An 8064-nucleotide genomic window follows, 5' to 3' on the forward strand; every position below is an offset into this window, starting at 1 on the left:
CTAGCGGCGGGCGGGGGCCCGGGCGGGGGCGCTCCCGGCCGTGCCCCTGTTCAGCACCTGCTGAGCTGGGGACGGCCGGCTGTGGGAGAGGGGAGGGAGATGTCGGGTGTCCCTCGCATCTTTCTCCTCAGGGCTTTCCCCAGCCCTCCCTCAAAGTGCCACATCTCGCAGGTGTGGTTTTCGTTTTGGCCAAAATGTGATCAGAGCGTAGCCGAGGACAAGCCCGAGGTGGATGCACCGAGGTGGATGCACTGGGGTCCCTGAGGAGAGGCAGTCGCAGGGCAAGTCTCAGAGGCTCTTGTGCCCTGTCCTGTCCTAGAGCACCTCCCGGTTCCCCCATCCCTCACCCACGGCCCTGTGACCCCGGTGCCAGCCCAGCCCCACACAGCAGCTCACACCCCACGCCAGCTGTACTGGGGAGACAAACGGAACGGTTAAAGGTGGAAAACTTTTGAGATTCGGTTGACATGACGACAGTTTAACAAGAAAAAGCAAGAGCTATGCACACAAGTAAAGCAAACCAAGGCATTAATTCACTGCTTCCCCAGGGCAGGCAGGTGTTCGGCCATCTCCAGGAGAGCAGGGCCCCATCACTTGTAATGGTGACTTGGGAAGACAAACTCCATCACTCCAAATACCCCCCCTTCCTCCTCCTCCTCTCCTCTTTATATACTATGATGTTATATGGTCTGTAATATCCCTTTGGGCAGCTGGGGTCACCTGTCCCGACCATGTCACCTCCAACTCTCTTGCCAACATGGCTATACAAAAAGCAGAAAAGGCCTTGGCTCTGTAAGCCCTGCTCAGCAATAACAAAAATACCTCTATATTATCAACCCTGTGTTCAGCACAAACCCAAAACACATCCCCATACCAACTGCTGTGAAGAAAATTAACTCTATCCCAGCCAAACCCAGCACATCTCCCCAGAGGGGCTGTCTCCAGGGCTATCCAGCCTCCTCTTCATGAGTCCCACAGGACACAGCCTATGGGGAGCAGCCATTTCCCTTCATCACTAGCACAGGGATTTCAGCTGTCTGGAGCATCCCAAAAGTTGCATTCTGCCCAGGAATCAGGATTGCTTCATTAAACACTGGCACAACACTAGTTTTCTCCCACCATGAACAACAGATAGATTTTCTGAACCATGCTACATCCAAGCTGTTTGGTCTAACTAGAACCTACTGATTTTAAGGAGTCCTAGTAAAATAGATGCTATGGCAGGAATATCTTAGTGCCCATTGGCTATTAAATCATTAGAGATGTATGAGAATGCAAGTGTTTCATCACATGTATTGAGTACTTGTTCTGCATTGCCTTTCCTGTATCCTTTGAGGATACCATTACCAGCGTCTTTCACTTCTAGGTATATCTCAAAATCCACATATTATCTATAATTATTCTCAAAACAGAGCTCAAAGTGGTGATACTAGTACAGGTATAAAAGAGTAAATATCACACGAACACTTCAAAAATCTTGTACCAGAAGATGACCCTACAAATACAAGTGTTTTCTTTTTATACTGAGTGATGTCTGAAGACAAAAATCCCCTTTCCCTCCTTACTACATTGCCATGCCTTGGGAATACTGGTAATTGAGGGATTCTCTCTTCAAAGCACTTTGCATATCAAAGGAACAGAGCAGCTTGGCAAAGTGACAAACATTTTAGGGGAAACTGGTAGACAAAAAACCCCAGTCAGTTACTGCCAGAGAAAATCTTGCATTGTCTTCCTGAATGTCTCTAAGGAGATTTCAGATTAATCAGCCAAGGAAATCAGGCTGCTTACTATCATTATTGTTATTCCTGATATTATCTTAGTCCAGAAGCCCCGCCTTGGGCTCACAACCAGGCAAACCCCACTCCAGCTGATTTCCAACATAGCTTGAATTCTAGACATAAGACAGGAGATGGAGCACACAAATGAGGGAAGAACAGAGAAACAAGAATTCACCAATTTCATCAGCAACAGCTTTTCACACACCAGAAGAAAAGCATTTTGCAAGGCATCAAGATCAATGAACATTTTATATTTATGCTGGGGTTGGAAAGTGAAACCCCAGCCCTGACTGCTGGAACAGAATACTGACATAAAGCCCTTCTCTCTGAATCCTAGATTTGACATGAAAACTGAATCCCAGGCTTTGGTCTAAGCTCTTGCAGCTAGAGCTGTAATTGCAAACATTAGTCAGGGAAACCAAATTTGGGCCAGAATGGTGAACCTCTGATTGCAGGAGCTTTGTATGCCCAGCCCAGGCAGCAGCATCCAATTTCCTTACAAAGTCTGAGTAAAACTAAAGACACCTATAACCATGAAACTCCATCTGTGATATTCCTATCCTTTAGCTCTCAGTCTGACATAACTGGGGGCTTTTAGCTCCCTGGCAAAATACACAAACAATAAACCTAAACATTTCCACTTCACACCTTCATGCTGCCAGGTTTCTTCAGAGCTGTTTCCACCATTCAAAGGAAAACTGGTTAATAATTCCTGAAACAAACCTTAATCCACATTTCCTTTTTCCTTTGCAAGTCTGAACAGAGCTCCCTTATTGGTAATCATCAGATGTGACTAATCAACTCCATCTGGGCACACTGGGGCTTTGTTAGCCTTGTTAGATTTGAGGATCTTTGCTTATAAAAGTGTGCAAAAAATAAAAAAGAGAAGTCTGTGATTAATTGTCCATTTCTATTGTACGGAATGTCAGTCTCTGGGTATAAATAATAAATATGTGACATCTTAGAGGACTCAGGATCCAGGGTGATCAGCTGTAATCTCATTCACACCAAACTGAGTCCCACCTCTGTGTCAGTGAGGTTCTCACTCATTTCTCTGCTTGTTCCTTTTTTGGTTAATTCCCTCCCTCAAAACCAAGCCTGGATTAAATAAGTACACTTTTGGGAAGCAGCAATGAATGGTCTGCTTTGTGCTTAACTTCATTGAATGCCTTTACAAGGCAGCAAGGAAAATGGCTTCCCTGTTTTTTTACAAGAAGGAATGTATTACCCAGAGAGCTATAGCTGAGACCCAGCTGCTTATGGCATCTCTGAGCAAATGTAAATGACTTAAATGTAGAAGTAGCAAGATGACTTGGCCTTTCTCCCTCTTTACCCACAGGGTAAAACTTTGGATAAATGCCTGGTAGAAAGATGAATACCATAGCCATCTGGGATCTAGCCCAATAGTTTTATTGAAATGGATACATGAAGCAGAATTTTCTACAGAAAAATAGAAATAACTTTGCAATCATTACCTATTCTTTGCCTGGAATGATACATAAAAGTGGGTGCTAACTGCAAACTGAAGAATTATGAACTGAATTTTCTACAGATAAACAAAGCAGGGCAAACACACTGTGACACCAATCAGTCTTGTATTTCCACCAGCACAAGCTTGGCAGAAAGCTGGAAGACAAAGTAGATGGGAAATTGGCATCCAAAACAAAGCAGAGCTTGGAAGCAAATCTGTTAGCATCCCCCTATGCTGGGCTTTGTGAGGTGTGCAGTTGTCTTCTCCCAAGAGGCTTTTCCAAACACCTGCTTGAAAACACAAGCCAAAACTGTGGTGCAGACTAACACTAGTATATATTAGGTCTGTTTAGTGATTTCTGATGGCCCTTCCCAAGGGATAACTCAGAGTGTTTGTTTAGTTGCTTCTGTGGAATATATCTACAGGGAAAAAAACTCAAAGAGCCACTCTCTAAAGCAAAACTCGTCTTTGGCTTTGAGGTTCAGCTCTAAGTCCACAGGGCTTGTTCTGTGTCAGTGACTCAAAAACATTTGGCCCATTAAAAAACTGTGCCTTTATTAAAGTGAAAAATAACTTCTAAAAAATAATTTGGGAGATTTAACAGTTTTTACCTCTTGGTCTACACGCTCTGTCCATTTTCAGTTTAGTTCATGTAATGCTAAGAAATGAGCCTCTTGGGAAACAAAGATTTTACTGCAGTAGGAAAATCAGCAAAACAGGAAAGATTACACCACACCATCCAACATTGCTTGAAGACACAAAAGAAAAACATAGGAGAGTATATTGACTCAAGGTGTGTCCTGCCATGCACATTCCAGCTCAGGGGCTCCTGAATAGTGGCAAATGGGTGGATCACACCGATAAACTACTTCAAAGCAGCACACCCAGAACTCCTAAGCCCATAGCACTGCAGAGGAGAAATGTCTCTTCAAATCCTTCTGCATGGAGCTGAGACAAAGGTTCCATGTTTGCTGTTCTTCTCCCACAAGGGTGTCACGGTTGCTTTTCCTCCTCACTACCCCCCGCCCCAGCTGCTGAATTTACAGCTTCCTCTTTTCCCTCCCTTTCTCTTCTTCAGATTATGCAGTGATTACACATTTCTCAGGCAGAAACAACACCCCTTCCACTGGCTATCATACACTAGCAGAGGCCTTATCAAGTGCCAGAGAGGGAAAGCATAAAATCACAGGCCAACAGTGTTTACAGCCCATTTTCCCCCATGTGTTTTTTACCTTCTTCACACTATCATGGAGTCACACTTGAGAATCACACTCTTCTGTAGCCTGCATGTACTGTCCTGCAGAATTGCTGCCCATCCAATAGTTCTTCCACCTCCTGTTTTTTATTCCAAATGAACTGAACGACACATATGTCTAACAAGTTGAATCCTGGTTTCTTTCCTCTTTCAATCCATTTATGAAATTGCAGTGATATTTTTTTTAGCTCTAATCTTCTCAGTCATGGTGCTTTACATCCCCCTCATTGTGGTGAAATTCCAGATTTCAGAAGAACTATTTTGTCTTCATCCAGGTCATGAAAGGACACTGCACATCCCAAGGTAGCCAGTCCTGGGAATAACCACTTCTTAAGGCACAGCTTAAGATAGATCACTCTACCTGCTTTTGCAGCTATTTTGGCATACACCAAAGTGCACAACACTTCCAAGCTTGCGCAGGAGAATGGCATTTAAAACAACATCAAAGCCTTACTAAAGGAATAAGAAAATAAAGAAGGTGGGAGGGCAATTTAACAGTATTTATCCTTAACTCCCCCCTTCCCTGGTTTTCCTTTTACTTATTATGTTCTGAGAACTTACTAAAGATTTAATTATTTACTGTACTGCTTTCCACTTTCTGAACACAAAGAATCTCTGACTCCCTGACATCTTTGCCCTCTCTCATCCCCTTCCAAAGCAGATGATATATTTGTAATCTCACACATGATTTTCAAGGGAAATCAGTAAAACTTGCATTGCCCAGTTGTATATTTGCCTTGGATGGAATTCACCTGGCTCAGCTGGTTTGAAAACATCTCCACTGTCTAAACACACTCTGACATTTCCTATTTTATCTCTAATCGCTTTTTGCTGCTGATGTTAATTGTGTTGCTGCCTGATTGCAGATGACCTTTGTAAATGGACAGTCTTCCACAGCTGTCAATTATTTAATTAGCTCAAAAGGCAGAAGCATATGCTGTGTGTCCAAAGGTTTCATCCCAGCTGAATCTCATGTAACAGACAGGAGGAGTCCATTCAATGTAATTTCATTTGCTTTATTTGTTTTTCTGTAAGAAGTAAAGAGAACAATAAAGTTGGAAAAGTCCAGCTCCAAAATTACAGGAATTTCTGACATTAAAGTTTCTTTTCCAACCTTAACCAAGTATTTCTCTACACTGTGATACAGATTCAACTACAGGACCTGGTACTTTTTGTCTGGCAATGTCACAGTCTATTTCAATATGTATTGGGATAAAGTTAGAGCTGTGCACTGAAGGAGTCATGAGACTTTTATCTCATTTGTTACAAAAATTGAAAGACAGAGTGTGAAAGAGGAAATTCTTATGATTATGGTAACTAAATGGCACTTTAAGAATTAAACTCTGGTTCTGTTCAGCAGATTGCCTGTAATCTGATTTACATATCACTTGAACCAAGTCTCTCACCAGTAAGCACTGGCTGTGTGAATCACATTTTCTTAGTGCTCAGATTGAGATAAGTCAGATCTGCTTAAATGTTGAGCACTCACAGGTGTTTGTGAATGGAGCTTCACTTTCTAAACAGAAAACGCCTCATTTTGCTAAATGTTAAAAAAAATCAGCTGCAAGGGGCAGCTCAGAGGGGCACTGAGCTTTCTTAGATTTTTGTATCTTTTAAAATATTGTGCCTTTATTGCCACATATTAGTTTATCAGCATTTACGTCCCATGCTATTGGAAAAAAATACCCCAAAAGTATTTTTTGAGAAGATACGTTAGAGTGACATGTATTATGGAGAGATTGCTTTGTGCAATTTGTGAAAATAGGGTTTGACCACACTGTATAAGGACAAACCAAAATGCTGAATCTGATTCTCATTAAACATCCTCCCGTGGCCCCACTATATAAGCCTGGCAAGCCAGAGAAAGAGCAGCATGAACTCGTGAGGATGAAGATTGTTCCAGATTGCATACCTACAAGGAACAGGAAGGGAGGACAGGATTAGTTTTACATTCATATATTAATAATTAGCATGACTAAACTCTTAGTATTTCCATTGCAATTTCATGGTGCACAGACCTCTCTGGATGCATTTCTAAAGCAGAGAAAAGTACTACAGTGGCTTTTTATCCCCGTTTTTCAGTTCGGCCACTGGAGGGCAACGTGACCCCAGACAGCAGGCGGAGGCAGCTCTGCAGCCCGCAGGCGTAGGGAGCGGCACCCAGCGAGCACTGCCGAACTGCAGGGGAATTTCTGCACGAGTCTGGCAGAAACTGGGCAATAACAGCAGCAAAGAAACATATGCTCTTACACTTTCCCTTCTGGGGAGATAGATTAAAAAAATTTCTTCCTACATCTAAGATCTGTATTTCTGTTTAGGATTGCTTCACGAGTTCTAAATCCATGGATTAGCCAAAGGATTTCTGCAGGCAGTGAGGCAAGGGCCACTCAGCCTGGTATCAGGAGAGGTGAAAATTTCCTATTGCTAAGTAAGTGAAAAGCCCCAGACATCACTGGAAACAGACCTTTAGCAGACCTTTCTGGATTAGTTGTTAAATCTGTTACAACGAATTATTTGTTTGTTTATTACATTTTATAGGACTATCTGCCATGTAGAGACTGATTCTCTTTCAAACAAATAATTGGGCTCAACTGAGCTCCAGAGCACCTGGGTTCCTAGAGAAGACCAGAGAGATCATGTCATTTGTACTTGCTTTGGGGAAAGCAACAGCCCAGCAAAAGAGTATCCAATAGTGTTTGGATAAAAGTGAAAGCCAGTTTTTATTAAGAGGTTGTAAGTGCCAAGTGGTTGCTGCTGTTTCAGAAGGGGTTGTCGCAGAAGCAGAATCTCATCCATCTTGTTCTCCACGTGCCCTTTTGTTTTGCAGTCTTTATCACACCGCTGCCTCTGCAGTGTCTTTGTTGGCAGCCATTAGCAATCCAGCTGTGTTTGCAGGGTCTCTGGAAAGCGCTTTCATGCAGCAGATTGTTCAGGACCAGCTAGCTGGGATAATTCACTGCATGAAGGATTTGCTTAGCAGATGCACAAGGATAAGCCTTTAGTATCCTCCCCTTCAGTTTCATCCTGCCCTCACCAGCATCATGTATGTTTGCATGCACACACGCACATGCGCTGGCTAATAATCTAATTTAATCCTCACAGCACAGGATTTTGTTCCTTATCCATTCAACTGTGGGACGGGATGAGGAGTCTTCAGCTGCCAAACAAGGCTCTTTCTGAGCTGAGTGGATCCCATTTTAAATTTCTGTTTGCCTGCACCTGGAAGCAGATTGAAATCAGACTGAAAGAATAAAATTTCAGATCTTTTGAAAAATATTTGCTTTAATTGCACTTTCAAAATGAAGCATTGTAGCATTGAGGAGGGGACGTCATGTTTTAAATATTTTAATTCTTGTGAGTTTCCAGCTTGTACAGCTTTGGGGGACAAAGCAGCAATGTGAAAGAGCTTATATTTGAGAGGAAAGAAGGGATTATGTTTGGTTTCTATTTGTGTTAATGGATGCTAACCCATTACACTAGCAGATACGTGACAGTGTCAGATGTAGAGGTAGGGGAATAATAATTTCAAATTTTCTGTCAGTTATTTTATACAGAAATTC

At 42.5% G+C, this 8064-nt stretch overlaps 1 protein-coding gene across 1 annotated transcript in view; it reads right to left on the reverse strand.

Annotated features, from left to right (window-relative positions):
- Positions 1–4978, reverse strand: part of XRCC5 (X-ray repair cross complementing 5) — a 53078-nt gene extending 48100 nt beyond the window's left edge. Inside the window, exon 1 of the mRNA XM_015634369.3 lies at positions 4482–4978. The gene's annotated coding sequence lies outside the window, so the exon portion shown is untranslated. The remainder of the gene's footprint in view (positions 1–4481) is intronic.
- Positions 4979–8064: the final 3086 nt, after the last annotated feature.

The sequence above is a fragment of the Parus major genome, chromosome 7, assembly GCF_001522545.3.
Source record: "Parus major isolate Abel chromosome 7, Parus_major1.1, whole genome shotgun sequence".
Taxonomy (NCBI): Eukaryota; Metazoa; Chordata; class Aves; order Passeriformes; family Paridae; genus Parus; species Parus major.